This window comes from Mauremys mutica, chromosome 2 (assembly GCF_020497125.1).
Source record: "Mauremys mutica isolate MM-2020 ecotype Southern chromosome 2, ASM2049712v1, whole genome shotgun sequence".
NCBI lineage: Eukaryota > Metazoa > Chordata > Testudines > Geoemydidae > Mauremys > Mauremys mutica.
In genome coordinates, this window is record NC_059073.1 from 287,118,027 (window position 1) to 287,134,174 (window position 16,148).

Below are 16,148 nucleotides of genomic sequence, written 5' to 3' on the forward strand. Positions count from 1 at the left end.
TCTATATGAGGAGAGTTTAAAAAGTCTGGGATTTTTCAGCTTGGAAAAGAGACTTCTAAGGGTGGGGGTATGATAGAGGCTTATAAAACATGATGTGGAGAAAATGAATAAGGAAGTTATTTACTCCTTTACTTAATACAAGAACCAGAAGTCACCCAATGAAATTAACAGGCAGCAGGTTGAAAACAAACGGAAGTACTTCACACCTTGCACAGTCAACCTATGGAACTCATTGCCAGGGGATGTTGTGAAGGCCAAAAGTATCACTAGGCTCAAAAAAGATCTAGATAAGTTCATGGAAGATAGATCCATCAATGGCTATTAGCCAAGGTGGGCAGGGATGCAACCCCATGCTCTGAATGTCCCTAGCCTCTGTTTGCCAGAAGCTGGGAATGAGCGACAGGGGATGGATCACTTGATGGTTACTAGTTCTGTTCATTCCCTCTGAGGCACCTGGCATTGGCCACTGTTGGAAGACAGGATACTGGGCTAGATGGACCATTGGTCCGACCCAATATGACCTTTCTTATGTTCCTATGAAGATCAATGATTCCTCACACAGTGACTGAAGTACTGATGTCCCTGCAAAACATATCTCAGGACTCCTGTTGTTGCCACGTAAAGCTAGATGGCTTGAGAACAATCCAAAGGGAATGCGTGTATTAGGGGTATTTCCATGCAATATTCACTACCTTTTAGCCTGAACTGCATTTGGCTTATGAGCATGAAGGGGACAGGAGGCTGGTTCAGAATAAACATTGGCTTTTACATTGGTGGTTGATTTCCTAACTGTGACCCCCTCTCTCTCACTATTTAAATCTCTAAAAACAAATGCTCTTGACCCAGCTGTTGGGAGACCAGATGTTTCCTGTGGTCCTCACTCGTGTTTGTATCCCTCTGATGCCTGCTGTTTCTCCTCTGATTAGATTTATCAAATATTTGCAGAAGCCATTATGAGTCTCAAGTCTGTTTCCTCCTTTGCTGCATGTTTTCTCTCCTGGAACGAGGTGAATGTTTTGTTTTTTAAATTCTCTAGCACAACGGTCTCTAACGGTAGCTAATCTGCAATGCTGCACCTGATAGGGCATATGTCTGGTATCATCGCCCTAAATTGATTTGATGTGAACAAGCATCCAGCGCTGAGGGAGACTGGAGTGGAGTCAGGTGAGATCAGGATCTGAATGTGAAGTAACAGGGCAGACAGGAATGGAAGGGGAATGTAAATCCAGACCTATTTGCTTAATGGCTTTGAAGGACTGATTACTTTATCAGGGAGTGAGTCTGCAACCCATCAATCCCTTCTCAATTTTCCCTGCCTGGGCCCTGTTAATTCCCCTGCGTGTGCATAGTGAAACCATTTCGAAGCACGTTTCTAGTGTTAATTCTTGGTGCGAGTGAAAAAATTCACTAGTTGGCTTGATGGTGACCCAAGAGGCACAATAGGGATGGAAGGGACCTCAAAAGATCATCTAATCCACCCCCTGTCTCCCCTCCCCCCGCCATGCTGAGGCAGGATTAAGCATACCTACACCATCCCCAATTAGACAAACATCTGTCACGGATGGTCTAGGCTTAACCCTGCTGCAGCATGGAGGGCTGGGCTAGATGACCTGTTGAGGTCCCTTCCAGCCCTACATTTCTGTGCTTCTGTCATTCCTTTTCATTCTCCCTGTTCATCTCTTTGAAAGGGGCCTGCCACCCTCAGAATACAATTCAGACCAGTAAAAGGTTGTGTCACCGCTTGTATTATAACCCTGAGTGCCCCAAAATGCTTCTGCTGCTTGTGCTCACTGCCTAGTGTACGCGCATGCAGCCAGCATGGACACCATGCAGTTCCGATTCAGCCACTTTGAATCCAACAGCAGTTATCACAGACACACTCTTGCCTTTACCAGCCTGGGTTAATGTTAGCAGGTGACCCCAATACATCCTCAGTCCTGAAATTTCTAGCAGTTTCCTCCCCTTGTTAGTTTGATGGCCCTGTTTAGTGCTTATATGTATTTTGAGGTCAACCCACATTCCTTCGTTTAGGATAGACCTGTTTAACACCCTGACCTCGGCAAGGCTCTCTGGTCTTGAACATATGCTAATAGCATCCTACGGGGGGATTAATAACTTTACATATAATGTTGCTGCATACCTTTCCCCCTGATGTTAATGACCACTGAGTTATTTGTTTTCAAACGATGCATCACAAGGCATATTTTGTACAAAGATTATTGCAGTAGTGTGGCGCGTGTGAAGACAGGGGTGTGTAGGGTCACTGGGCCTCACCCAGGTCTCCACTCACACCGACATATCTGCCTGGGCTCTGTCTCAGCACTAGTGGCCTGATGGATTCCGTCACCCCTGCGTGTAGGTGATCAAGCAAGATTGTCCCCTACGCAGTTGTTAGCACTTGAAAAGTGCATACCGAGGTGTCTGCCTGCTTGGAATGGAGCCTCATTCCTGAAAACCTGCCCCAGGAGACTCTCCTCGTTCATATCTAGCTAGGGCTAGGGCTGGGCTGTCGAGTGACAACAGGCAGTAAACTCTGTAGTAGCTCCTTGTGGTGCAGGTTGCTGCATGGCTGGTAAGGAAAGACAACTAAAGCCCCAGAGCCAGCTCCAACATAGTGTCATGTCCATATCTACAGGGAGGGCTATTTGCCTCCCCTTTGCTGTAGTGATTGAGAAACCGTGGTTTTCTGTCTCTGTTATGATTTTTCTATAGCAGCCATCTCCTTTGTTGTCCCAGCCTAGCTTGTTTCTTGATCTGAATTTTTGACATCTCCAAAGTTGCTAAAACTTGAGTTTCCAAAACTCTGTTCTGGGGCATTTTTCATCGGTCCTTTCCCATTGTTCTCTATCTGGGCACTATATTTTCTTCTGTGGCATCTCATGCAGGCAGGTGAAATCCAGCTGCTCAGCCTGTAGGTCTTCACACTGTGTGATGGCTCCTGTTGCATCACCTGGTTGTCGTTGTGTTGCCGAGGCTGGTTGATGCTCTTCAGTTATGTACTGACAGCGGGACAGAGCCGTCATTGGCTGGCTGGCCCAGCACAGGTCCCCTCTGTGCTCCGGGCCTGTTCCATTTGATGTTAACTCAGTTCCCTCAGCAGCCAGCCCTACGAGCCCCAGCACAGACAATGAGCTCTGAAATTCATAGATTAACAGATTCCAAGGCCAGAAGGGACCGTTGTGATCATCTAGTCTGACCTCCTGTATAACACAGCTCACAAATAATTCCCCCAAATAATTCCCGGAGAAGATCTTTTAGAACAACATCCGCTTTTGATTTAAGGGCTGTCTGTACCTCCAGTATTTATCATGCTTTCTCCCCTCCCCCCAAGTTCTGATTGGCTCAGCTCTCAAATGGTGAATATGTGGGAGACCTGCAAGACTCCTTGCCCACAATGAAACCACCTTCCTATAGAGTTTAATAAACAGCTACTGAGCATGTCTAATAACCACCGCATCCTTTTTCTGGATGCTTCTGAGCCCTTCTCACGGAGTTGCCAGGCACATGTGCAGAAGCACAGACTAGTCCCACTAAAGTCTGTGTCCCCTCTCCAATGCTTCTCTCCTGTTCCTTGGCCCAAAAAATAATAATCAAATGCTGCAAAACAAGCCTGTGCAGCAAATATGTCCAAGGCCCTTGCATGTCACAGGGATGGGCATGGCATAGACATTGAGACAGAGCAACATTGGAGAGCAAGGAGGTGTGATCCTTGGAAGAGCGAGAGCTTCAGTGCACACAAGCCATCTGACGTAGCATCACTTACCACCAGTATAGTCTGCAAAACTCAGCAGACCTCTCCACAAGATGCAACCTCCCCCGCTACCCTCCACCTGCATTTTTAGCACTTCCATTTCTTTCCCCAGGCATCTGATTTACTGTGCGTTCAGTCATTGGCCTCCCATCAGAGACTGCCAAAGGTGTCATCAGCTGCCAACAAGGAGAATAGCTACAGTGCTGATGCCACTAGGAACTGAAGTGGGGCAAGTGATGTGCTTCATTTAAACCAAAAGGGGACTGACTTCCCAGTGTGGCAAAGTGATCCTAAGCTCTCCCTTATGTAGCGGGTGCTGGGAAGGTACCTGCCGGTTTGTAAATAGTCACGGTACTGTAGAATCCTCTGAGCTCTCATATAATTTATTGTGTCAATTACATCCTCAAGCGCTTGTCATTTGATTGATCAAAGCGCAAAGCTCTGTGTGCTTTTCCCCAGTGGTGTTTTAGGGGGCAAGGGATGATAAGAGGATAGACACAGCATGATAAAAACAGAGTGGATTTTCTGCCTGAATGGCCAGCTCATCTGAATGCAGGGGAAAGCAGCTGTGGGGGCAGGTTTGTGTGCGCAGATGAATGCCAGGGTGGCCCCTATAACTAGCAGCCTAACTAAGACAACAATTCATAGATCCCAAGGTCAGAGAGGACCATTGTGATCATCTAGTCTGACCTCGTGTATAGCACAGGCCAGGGAACTTTCCTACAATAATTCCTACAGCAGATCTTTTAGAAAAACATCCCATCTTGCTTTAAAAATTGTCAGTGATGGAGAATCTGCCATGACTCTTGGTAAATTGTTCCCATGGTTAGTTACCTTTACTGTTAAAAATGTGTGCCTTATTTCCAGGCTGAATTTGTCTAGCTTTCAACTTCCAGCCATTGGACCATGTTACACCTTTTTCTGCTAGCCTAAAGAGCCCATTATTAAATATTTTTTCACCACATAGATACTTATAGAGTGTAATCAAGTCATCCCTTAACCTTCCCTTTGTTAAACTAAATAGATTGAACTCCTTGAGTCTGTCATTGTAAGGCAGGTTTTCTAATCCTTTAATCATTCTCGTGGCTCTTCTCTGAACCTCTCCAATTTATCAACATCCTTCTTGAATTGTGGACCCCAGAACTGGACACAGTATTCCACAGTGGTCACACCAGTGCCAGATACAGAGGTAAAATAACCTCTCTGCTCCTACTCGAGATTCCCCGGTTTATGCATCTCAGGATCACGTTAACTCCTTTGGCCACAGTATCAAAAGACTTGGACTTTCAGAAAGTCATTACAAGGTCCCTCACCAAAGGCTGTTACGCAAAGTAAGCAGTCATGGGATAAGAGGGAAGGTCCTCTCATGATCAGTAACTGCTTAAAAATAGGAAACAAATATATGGTTAGTTTTTAGACTGGAGAGAAGTAAATAATGGTGTCCCCAGGGGTCTGTACTGGGACAAGTACTGTTAAACATATTCATAAATGATCTGGGAAAAGGAGTAAACAGTGAGGCGGCAAAATTTGCAGACAATAGAGAATTACTCAAGATACTTAAGTCCAAAGCTGACTGCAAAGAGTTATAAAGGGATCTCACAAAACTGGGTGACTGGGCAGCAAAATGGCAGATGGAATTCAATGTTGATTAATGCAAAGTAATGTGCATTGGAAAATATAATCCCAGCTATACATACAAAATGATGGGGTCTAAAATTGACTGTTACCACTCAAGAAAGAGATCTTGGAGTCATTGTGGGTAGTTCTATGAAAACATCTGCTCAATCTGCAGTGGCAGTCAAAAAAGATAACAGAATATTAGGAACCAATAGGAAAGGGATAAATAAGACCGAAAATATCACAATACCTCTATATAAATCCATGGTACGCCCACATCTTGAATACTGTGTTGCCCCATCTGAGAAAAGATATTTTAGAATTAGAAAAAGTACAGAGAAGGGCAACAAAAGAGTTAAGGGGTATGGAACAATTTCCATATGAGGAGAGATTAAAAAGACTGGGACTGTTCAGTTTGGAAAGCAGACGACAGAGGGATATGATAGGTGTCTATAAAATCATGAATGGTGTAGAGAAAATTAATAACAAAGTGTTAATTACCCCTTCACATAACCCAAGAACCAGGGGACACCCCATGAAATTAGTAGGCAGCAGGTTTAAAACAAACAAAGGGAAGTATTTCTTCACACCATACACAATCAACCTTTGGAACTCATTGCCAGGGGATGTTGTGAAGGCCAAAAGTATAATTGGGCTAAAAAAAAGAATTAGATAAATTCATGGAGGATAGATCCTTCAATGGCCATTTGACAAGATGGTCAGGGACGCAACCTCATGCACTGGGTATCCCTGAACGTTTGACTGCCTGAAGCTGGCACTGTATGACAGGGCATGGATCACTTGATAATTGCCCTGTTCTGTTCATTCCCTCTGAAGCATCGGGCACTGCCCACTGTCAGAAGACAGGATCCTGGGTTAGAAGGGCTGTTGGTCTGACCCAGTTTGGCCATTCTTAGGTTCTTATGTCACAGTGGGAGCTCATGTATGGCTGATTATCTACCATGACCCCCAAATCTTTTTCAGACTCACTGCTTCCCAGGATAGAGTACCCCACTCTATATGTATGGCCTACATTCTTTGTTCCTAGACATATACATTTACATTTAGCCGTATTAAAACACACATTGTTTGCTTGTGCCCAGTGTTCCAAGCAATCCACATCGCTCTGAATCAATGATCTACATACCTAAATCTCTGGCTTGCGTATCTACCTAGCATGCCATGATATTTCCCTTTGAATGAATACTTCATTTCCATTTGAAAAAATTAGGTCAATATAGACCCCTCCCCCAATTTTGTGTCATCTGCACATTTGATTAGTGATGATTTTATGTTTTCTACCAGGGCATTGATAAAAATGTTAAATAGTGTAGGGCCACAACCAATCCCTGTGGGACCCCACTGGAAACAGACATTGCTTGTGCCACACAAGAAGTTGAGCGGTGAAATATTTGCCCCAATTGAAATCAATGACAAAATTCTCATGGACTTCAGTGGTGCCAGGATTTCACCTGGTGTGTTTAGGCCAAGAACAATTCATGGAAACCTACAATGCAGGCAGTGGTTGCTCTGATATTTAACACAGATGTGGGGCCCATGGATAGTGCTGTTTCTAGCATGTGATGTTCCATTGATTGTTCCATCCTGGGTTTCAACAGAGGGGGCTAGAATTATGATGCAGCACTGATCGCTGGAGCATTGCATCCTGGGACCTGGAGCCTTCCCAGGTTGTTATAAAGAGGAGTGGTTGCAGGAGGCTGCTTCAAACTAGGTGTGGCCCTCAGGCTGCTAGCAAATTGCCAGTGCTCCTCTCAGTTCCTTAAGCTTTATGCCTCTAGGCGGGGTGGGCATCACACTGTGTTATTAGGAATCCTGTGTGTCTTGAGGCTTTTAAGTTAGCGTAACAACCTTCCCAGCCTCTATCTTTAAATTCCTCAATGTCTGTCAACACGGAAGCGTGTCGCTGCAATGGGAAATATTTTTATGAATCCATTTAAGCCGTTGTATCCCTGTCTCCCAAGAACCTACTGGAAAATCACTGGGCTGTGGTTGATTCAAGTTGTAGCTTGCTGCTGTCTTCCAATAAATTCAACCTTCCTAAAGCCTTCATTCTCATTCAGTCCTTTAAATCCTGCTGGCAAATCCACCCCTTTCTCCTTGCTCATGGTTAACTTCTCTGATATACACACTCTGCATAGTTTAGTTGAGAGGCTACACTGTAAATTGGGTTGATTCACGTCATTTGACTTGTGACGGAAGAGAAGAGCTGAATCTAGATGTCCCAAGTGAAAATAAAGTTAGTGTTCAGAGTCTGCAAGAGCTCTGTAAACCCTCTGGGGCAGATCCCTGCATCTAGTGGGTCTGTTCACCCCCAACCAAAATCCAGCATGTGTAACCCACACACCTCCTGGGTGTGGGGTTCTGTCCCATCTAGTGGCATGGAGACCACTTAGAGAGTTAAACGAGTCTGCTCTACAGCCTTAACTAAGAGGCAGTTGGCTTTTAGCTTATGCGGTAGAGGCTCATGCACTAAGCTCCAGAAGTCCCAGGTTCAATCCCGCCCGCCGACAACCAGGGTCTGTCGACGTTACACATCCAGTTTCTTTGGCAAGGATATTTCTGAGCACAACCAGCATGTGTTTCCTGGGCTTTGAATTACCTGTCTGCAACATACATTCTCTGTGGCTGTTCTAACCTAAATTGCCTAACGGGTAGCTTGAAACACATGTGTGCACATGCACAAACACATGTCAATGAAGAGGGAGGAGTTCCAGATTCCTGGTCCCTTAAAGATCCCACTTTCTGTCTTCAGAACAGCTTAGAACACTTCACATGAAGCCTGATGCTAAGTGGTTCTACAAATTCCAGTTTTAAATATAGGATAGCTGGGGACTTTTTCCGTATCTTTGGCACCGCTTTGAAAGAAGAGACTGGAGGATTATTTAGGCTCTGACTTGCCTCTCTAAAGAGTTTTGCTGCTTTATAAAGAAACAAAAGAGGAATCTTCAGTTAATAATGGAATCACGTAGCTATGTAGATTAAGCGAGTTTTGTTCAGCTAGAAAGAAAGAGATTCATTTCTTTCTGATCTCAGAATAGGAATGTATCAACTGTACCTTATCTCTTGCCTACAGCTTTGTATGTCTTGGCCTGTCTTTTGGCGTTAATCACATCTTTTGAATCAATTCTTTTCAAATAATTTGAAGCTATTTCAAATGAGCTTCATTTATGGATTGTGCCAGGCATATGTCTGAATTTGGAAATGTTGTTTTTAAAGGTACGAACAGCCACAGGTCATTTTGCAGGTCATTTAAGCTGAAAATGTATAGGAAGGTCCTTGGCTTTCATCATAGGCTTGCTCCGTCAAGAGATGTTCATGATGTTGAGAGCCAGCAATGTTAAAATATTGTCCATAACCACACTATTGAGAAACAGTATAATGTAGTTGCTGGAGCACCGGGTTTAGGATATTGGGCACCAGTCTCATTCCTGCTACCGACGTCTTGGATGGCCTTGGGGAAATGGCAACATTTTCAAGTGTCCACATATGTTGGGAGGCTACAGTTTTGGGTGCCGGACCTCAGACGCTTCCGATCTGATTTTCAGAAAGTATGGAGCACCTGCAACTCCTGTCGAAATTAATGGAAGCTGCAGGGGCTGAATACTTCTGATAATCAGGCCCAAGATGTCTCAAACTGGGCAACCAAAACAAGAGGGTCCTTCTGGCAAAGCTGTCTTCAGCCTTTTGGTCTCAGTTTCCTTCTCTATAAAATGGGAATAATAATAATATTCATTTACCTACTTTATAGGAGGGTTGCATTCCTTAATTAGTTAATGTCTGTAAAGTGCTTTATGTATGCAAATCACTAGCCAGCTGCTAAGTAGTAGTTGTAATAATGTTGAGCCTGATTCCATTCACTTCACTGTGTTTTGAAAGATTCCCATGGGTTTTTGATCAGCCCTTAGTTAGTCCTTAGCACGAACGATCACTCCAGGCACTGCAGGGGGGCTGGCAAGGCAGCCGCTCAGAATCGAGATGGGCCTGAATCCATGCGTCTGAACTGAGGAAATTCATGTTCACCAGCTCAGCGTTTGTTTAACAGGCTATTCTGGTTAGACTCAAAGGGCAAAGCAAAATTATGTGAGATACACATCCCCATTGGTGCTCCTGACAGCTTCTTAGCTGCCCCCTAACTACTAAGGAAGAGTTAGAGTCTTAGACAACGGGAAGGGGAGGTCATGTGCTCTAAGCCAGTGGTTCTCAAACTAGGGCTGCTGCTTGTTCAGGGAAAGCCCCTGGTGGGCTGGGCCAGTTTGTTTATCTGCCACGTCCACAGGTTCGGCCGATCGCGGCTCCCACTGGCTGTGGTTCGCCGCTCCAGGCCAATAGGGGCTGCGGGAAGCGGCACGGGCCGAGGGATGTGCTGGTGGCCCTTCCTGCAGGACTTCTCACTTCTCTTCTTCCTGGATGTGCTGCTGACCCTCTGTGTGACCTAGGGCACGTCACTTCTCTACTCTACACCTGTTTCCCCCATCTGTAAAATAGGGATAATGGCACTTTTGTCATGTGCTTTGAGATCCATGGATGGAAAATGCTAAATAGGAGCTAAGGGTGTTTATTTGCCAATGTTCCTATTACACCATGAAGAGCAATAGGTCTCTTTTGTGCTTGATAGCAACTTTTCAGGAATTTGTCTCCTTTCTTTTTCATTTCATTTGTTGTCCTTATAGCAGCCCCTGGGGACAGCACTTCCCAGCTCTAGCACATCCTGGAGAAATCTCTCGTTTGCCTTCACCTTGCTGCTCAGGAGGGTTTGCGTGTGTGCAGCTGATGCATGAGGCACCACAATCACGCCACGTCCCCTTCTTATGGTTCTCTGGCCACTTTGCAGAACACTCTGTGCTAGTTTCCTTGACCTCCCAACTGAATGGGGGATGATCTGGGTGAAACGAAGTTGCATTCCTCAAAGCTGCGGGTCAGTTTGGGCAAGCTGCCTCTGCTCAGCCAGAACGTAGATTATCAGGCAAAGTGTCTGTTCTCTGTGTCAAAAGAGAGGAGATCAGTTCTGTGCAATGGTTATAGTTTAGAAGGGCCTAAAATGCCGTGGTTGGAGCAGTCGCCTAGGAACGGGGACGCCTGGGTTCATTCCTGGCTCTTGCTGTGTTACTTTGAGCAAGTCACGGATGGCCAGACTCCACTACCCTTACTCTGAGAGTGGTAGTATTGACAAAGTACTTGCAGAGTAATGTACTTACTCCACGTGAGTAAAGGTAATAGCAGTATAAAGCCCTTGCTCTTTCTGCTAAAATGTTGTTCTCCCAAAGTATTGTAAATCTAGAGTATCTTTGTCGATTTCAAGGAGGCCACTCAGGGTGTTAGATCCATCCAGAATCTGGTCTGCTGGGTCTCAGCTTATCCCTGTATTACTGGTGTGTAATTAAAACCCCTTCTTATGGCTGTTGTGAGGCGTAATTAGCTTGTGTGTGCAAAGCGCTTTGAACTCCTTGGATGAAGGGTGCTTCAGAAGAGCCAAATGTTAGGATCCATCTTGATCATTCTATTTGTATCTATTTTTATCAAGACACCAAAAACTTTTGGGGACATTAGAGTGGACTGGGTTATTGTTGGTATTAATCCTTGACAAAGGTCTAAATCCTGGTGGGAGACCATCCACCGGGACCCCTTCTTGATACTCTTGCTTGTGCTCCGAATAATTCAGAAGTTCATAGAGTAAAACTGAGCTTCTGAGTACGCTCATGAACAAGGAATGATAAAGCAGTGTGGACAGAGAGGGAAATCTAGGGCTGGATCATCACTGTTGTAAACCAGCATGGCTCCACTGGACTATGCCGTTGTATAGCAGTGGAGAATCTGGCCCACGGTTTCTAAGAGTATGATCCAAAACTCACCGATGTCGTGGGCTTTGGATCATCTCCTATTTTGGGGCCCCGGCTCCCAGCAGGTGTTCACGTTGTTCCATTGGTTACAGCTGTTAACTAGATTGGTAGCCGAAGAACTCAATACAAGAACGTGCCCGTTCAAATGGTGGGTTCCTCTGCCCCCTGAATGTGAAAGAGTCCAAAGAGACTCCCCCTGCCACAGACAGAAATGCCGATTTAAAATGTGACATTTGAACTATTCTGACAATGCTGCCGCTCTTGTTTTATTGCCTTTTAATACCGTCTTCTGATTCCGTTGTCATGGTCTAGATGAGGATCACCCAAAAGATGCTTACCAAGAAAACAAGCAAATCTGCGTTTGTGGACTGTGGCTGTGGCAATAGGCAGCCGAAAGGGAATGCAGGCTGATATTTTTAGTCTTCTCAGATTTGCTCCTCTTTTTCTTCCCCTCTTTAGCTGGCCCCTGGCCACATCACTGCATGTCTCACTAGTTTCTCAGACCATGACGATCCTGTGGGTGCATTTAATTGCAAGCACATGTACATGTGGGTTTTTCTTGCCGCAAGCAGCAGCCTGCACAGTAATCTTCTGACAGCTGATGGGACCCAAAGGGAAGGAATACCCTCATTACACAGAGCTACCCTCATTACACAGAGCCATCATGGGATTATTTCACATTGACTAGTGGAGCGACAGGAATTCATGTCTTAGAAAGATCCGCGCCGTTTTCCTGCCCAAGGTTTTGCAGTGGCTGCAGGAGAAGCAGTCAGCAATGAATCCATCCCAGGTTTTATATCAAACCACACACAGGTACTGGGACAGGACACTGAGGGAGATTAAGGCTCTGTCTACACTGGAGTTGGAAGGAACAGTTTCCAGCTTGGGCAGAGACACCCACGCTAGCTCTGATCGAGCTAGTGCACTAAAAAGAGCAGGGAGCTGCTGCAGTGCAAGTGGCCAGATGGGCTAGCTGACCGGATACCTACCCAAGGTTTCAGATGGGATTGTACTCGGGGTGGCTTGCCCCTCCCACCCCCATGCTGCCGCGGCTACACTCTTATTTTTAGGGTGATCGCTCAGTCAAATTAGACCTTCCAGCTCCAGGGTCAACACACCTGGAGTGAGTTTCCGGTAGATGACCATCCACGCTGGATTTATACAAGAAACTGGATTATGCTTTAACAGTAAATCTAAGCCCTGGTCTACACTACAGATTTATGCTGGTATAACTGCATCCTGCGGGGCAATCCACACCCCTGAGCGACGCCATTATAGTGACTGAACTCCCAGCGAAGACAGCGCTATTCCTGTCAGGTGGGCTTGTCCTGTCGTCATAGCTACCGTCGCTTGGCTAGGTGGAGTGCCTACGCCAATGGGAGACATTCTCCCATTGGCATAGGGAGCATCTTCTGTAAACACTTTGTGTAAACTAACTGGAGCTGGCTGACAATTTTGTGATGGAGAATGCCGATTACCCAGCTCCCCAGTTTGCCAGCACCCTTCCTTGTGAGGTCCATGGCTCCTCAGGCTCCCTGTTTTTGCGAAAGGTGCCAGAGTGACAACTCGGAAGTCCACTGTTTATCCACAGAGCAGTATCACTTCTGGAAGCAATCAGTGTCCCAACCCACCATCTCACTGATCTGTTTCAAACAACTTCTGGAGGGACTGTAGCTAGGGGAGAAGATTGTTCAGCCTCCAGCTCCACTGAAAGCTTGGCCTGCCTGCCAAGGCTGTCAGTTGTAGTAGCGGTGGCATTTGAGCTGGGAGCGCCAGTCAATTGGGGAATGGTTGGAGATAACCCAGTTCATTTTGCCACCGAGCATCCCTGGCTTGGCAGCAACTTTCACTCATGGCTGACTTAACCTGGAGTTCAGCTGATGTTAGAGATGAAAGGCTGAACACCCATTTACTCATCCCCTGAGCCATCTGGTCCTTGCTGTAGTCTTTTGTTTTACTAACAGCCAAACCTGACACACAAAGTCAATAGTATTACTGATATTTTACAGAGAGGGGAGACTGAGTGAAAGACAGGAGAAAGGCCTGAAGACAATGGGAATCTTTATGTTGACCTCAGGGAATGTTGGATTGGGTCCTAAAGTCCAGATTTTTAAAGGTATTGAGGTATTTGCAGTGCCTACATCTCATATTTAAAAGGGAGTTAAACACTCAAGGGCTTAAATTAGTGGGATTTTATCTCTTAAGTGCCTAAATCCCATTTGGAAATGAGACTCAGGGTCCTAAATCAGTTGGGTGTTGCCATACTGAGGTCAGCAATGTCTAAATATCTTTCAAAATCTGGGCCTAAATGACTCGTTTAAGATCACGCAGGAACTCAGTGGCAGAGCTGGAAAAAGCACCTGATTCTCACACCTGTGCATTAGCCACTAGTCATGCTTCCTCTGCGTAGTGTTTTGAAGATACAGCTGGCCACTCGGAAAAGGATTAAGGAAGAGAGCATGTTTTAAACCTTCCTTTTTACATATTTACCTAATTCTGTCAATAGTCTGCTCTTCAGAACCCTACGTATATATTGACCTAATTTTCTCAAGTGGAAATGAAGTATTCATTCAAAGGGAAATATCATGGCACGCTAGGTAAATACGCAAGCCACAGATTTAGGTATGTAGATCAGCTTTCAATAAAGGAAAAGGAAAAACATGACAATTAAATACTGTGATCTCTAGCTTGCAGGCAGCATAGGTTACTGTTGTTAAAATATCATTTCTGTAGCATCGTAAATGTACACAGTATTTTAATATCTCGCCTCAAGGGCCATTCCCTGCCCCCAAAGAAATTGCAATGAGATTATGGGTATACCTGCACCATAGCTGCTATTGTGGCATAGCTTGGGGACTGCAGCTGTACCACTGTAGCCCAGTAGCGCAAAGGCTTCCTATGTCAATGGAAGGGGTTTTTCCAACAATATAGTTAATCCATCTCTCTGAGAAGTTGTTGCTAGGTTGACAGAAGACTTCTTGCACTGACTTAGACGCATCTACACCAGGGGTTAGTTTGACCTAACTATGGCGCTCGGGTGGTAACATTTTTTACATCCCCCAGTGGCACAGGCGCCGACTCCGTGGGTGCTCCGGGGCTGGAGCACCCATGGGGAAAAATTAGTGGGTGCTCTGCACCCACAGGCAGCCAAGCTCCCCGTCCCACCTCTGCCTTCTCCCCTGAGCATGCTGCGTCCCCGCTCCTCCACCTACCTCCCAGTGCTTCTCGCCCGGCTGCCACCAAACAGCTGCTTGGCCGCTCCAGGAAGGGGGGGAGAGGAGTGGGAATGTGGCACACTCAGGGGAGGAGGCAGGGAAGAGGCAAGGCGGGGATTTGGGGAAGGAGTTGGGATAGGGGCAGGGAGGGGGCGGAGTTGGGGCAGGGACTTTCGGGAAGGGGTTGGAATGGGGGTGGGGCAGGGCAGGGGCGGGACCTCATGGAAGGGGTGGAGTCGGGGTGGGACCGGGGGCAGAGGGGGCTCGAGCACCCACTGGTGGGAGCAGAAGTCGGCACTTATGCCCAGTGGTGCAGCTTGAGCCATCTAATTTTTAAGTGTAGACAAAGGGCAAGTCTACACTACAAAATAAAGTCAACCTAAAAAGTTTCATTGATGCACTGTCATTGCAGCAATTGAAACAGATTTACACGTCCACACTATGCTCCTAGTGTCAACCGTGTGCATCCTCACCAGTATCCTTGCACCGATTTAACTAATGGATCATCAGCCTTGTTGACACCCGACTGAGGCATAAGAACATAAGAATGGCCATACTGGGTCAGACCAAAGGTCCATCCATCCCAGTATCCTGTCTACCAATGCCAGGTGCCCCAGAGGGAGTGAACCTAACAAGTAATGATCAAGTGATCTCTCTCCTGCCATCCATCTCCACCCTCTGACAAACAGAGGCTAGGGACACCATTCATTTTAGTTGCCCTTCTCTGCCCTTTTCTAATGCCAGTCTATCTTTTTTGAGATGAGGAGACCACATCTGTACGCAGTATTCAAGATATGGGTGTACCGTGGATTTATAATAAGGGCAATAAGATATTCTCCATCTTATTCTCTATCCTTTTTTTAATGATTCCCAACATCCTGTTTGCTTTTTTGACTGCCAGTGTGGGGCATTGTGGGACAGTTTCTGAAAGGCAGCAACCGTTGATGTAAGCAACGCAGGGTCTACACTGACACTGCGTCAACATAGCTACATCGACATAAGCGCAACCTCTCACGGAGGTGGAGTTATTAAGCCAGAGTAATGGGCGAGTTACATAGGTGGGAGCTACTTTTTAGTGTAGACACTTACAGAGATAGGTTGATATAAGCTGCCTTATGTCAACCTAACTCTATAGTGTAGACCAGGCCCAAGCCCAACACAAGGGAGGACATTAGAGAAGAGTTTAGGTGAGAGAGGAGGAGAGGATTAATGATGATGAGAAAAAGGGAGTTAACCTGAGAAGTGACGTGATAATTTACCCCAAAGAACAGCACTTACAATACCATACACAGAAAGCAGTTGTTAGCTCAAAGAATTCACTAGCTCTCCCAGTTTATAAACTGTGCTGGAAAACGGTGATGTGGGAAACTAACTGGCAAACTTTGCCGGTGGAGCCAGTAAACAGCATAAGATGACAACAGAAAAAATCTGCAGGTCAAATTTTTCTGCAAATAAAAATATTTACTTTTAAAAAATACTTTATTGTTTCGTTAAGATTGTGAGATCAGCTACCAAACGACTCTTCCCGCCTTCAAGTCTCACCTTTCTCCTTTTGCCTACAAAACACTGGACAATAGTTAGGCAGCGGGCGGGCGATGACTGCTGCTCATCACACTGCTAGGCTCATCCTCTCCTTGTCACATTGGCTGTTCCCAGCTTGTGTGTTGTATTTAGTTGTTTTCTCTTGATGTTTCTCTGTCTGTTGTT

General features: G+C 45.8%; 1 protein-coding gene across 3 annotated transcripts in view; it reads left to right on the forward strand.

Moving 5' to 3' along the window:
* LOC123364708 (vasoactive intestinal polypeptide receptor-like) overlaps window positions 1-16,148 on the forward strand; it is a 172,042-nt gene that overhangs the window by 41,120 nt on the left and 114,774 nt on the right. The window contains exon 1 of one of the 3 annotated variants that reach the window (XM_045007036.1): window positions 11,969-12,039. The exons of the other annotated variants lie outside the window; for them this stretch is intronic. The gene's annotated coding sequence lies outside the window, so the exon portion shown is untranslated. Of the gene's footprint in view, window positions 1-11,968; window positions 12,040-16,148 lie in introns of those variants that run through there. 3 annotated transcript variants of the gene reach the window in all.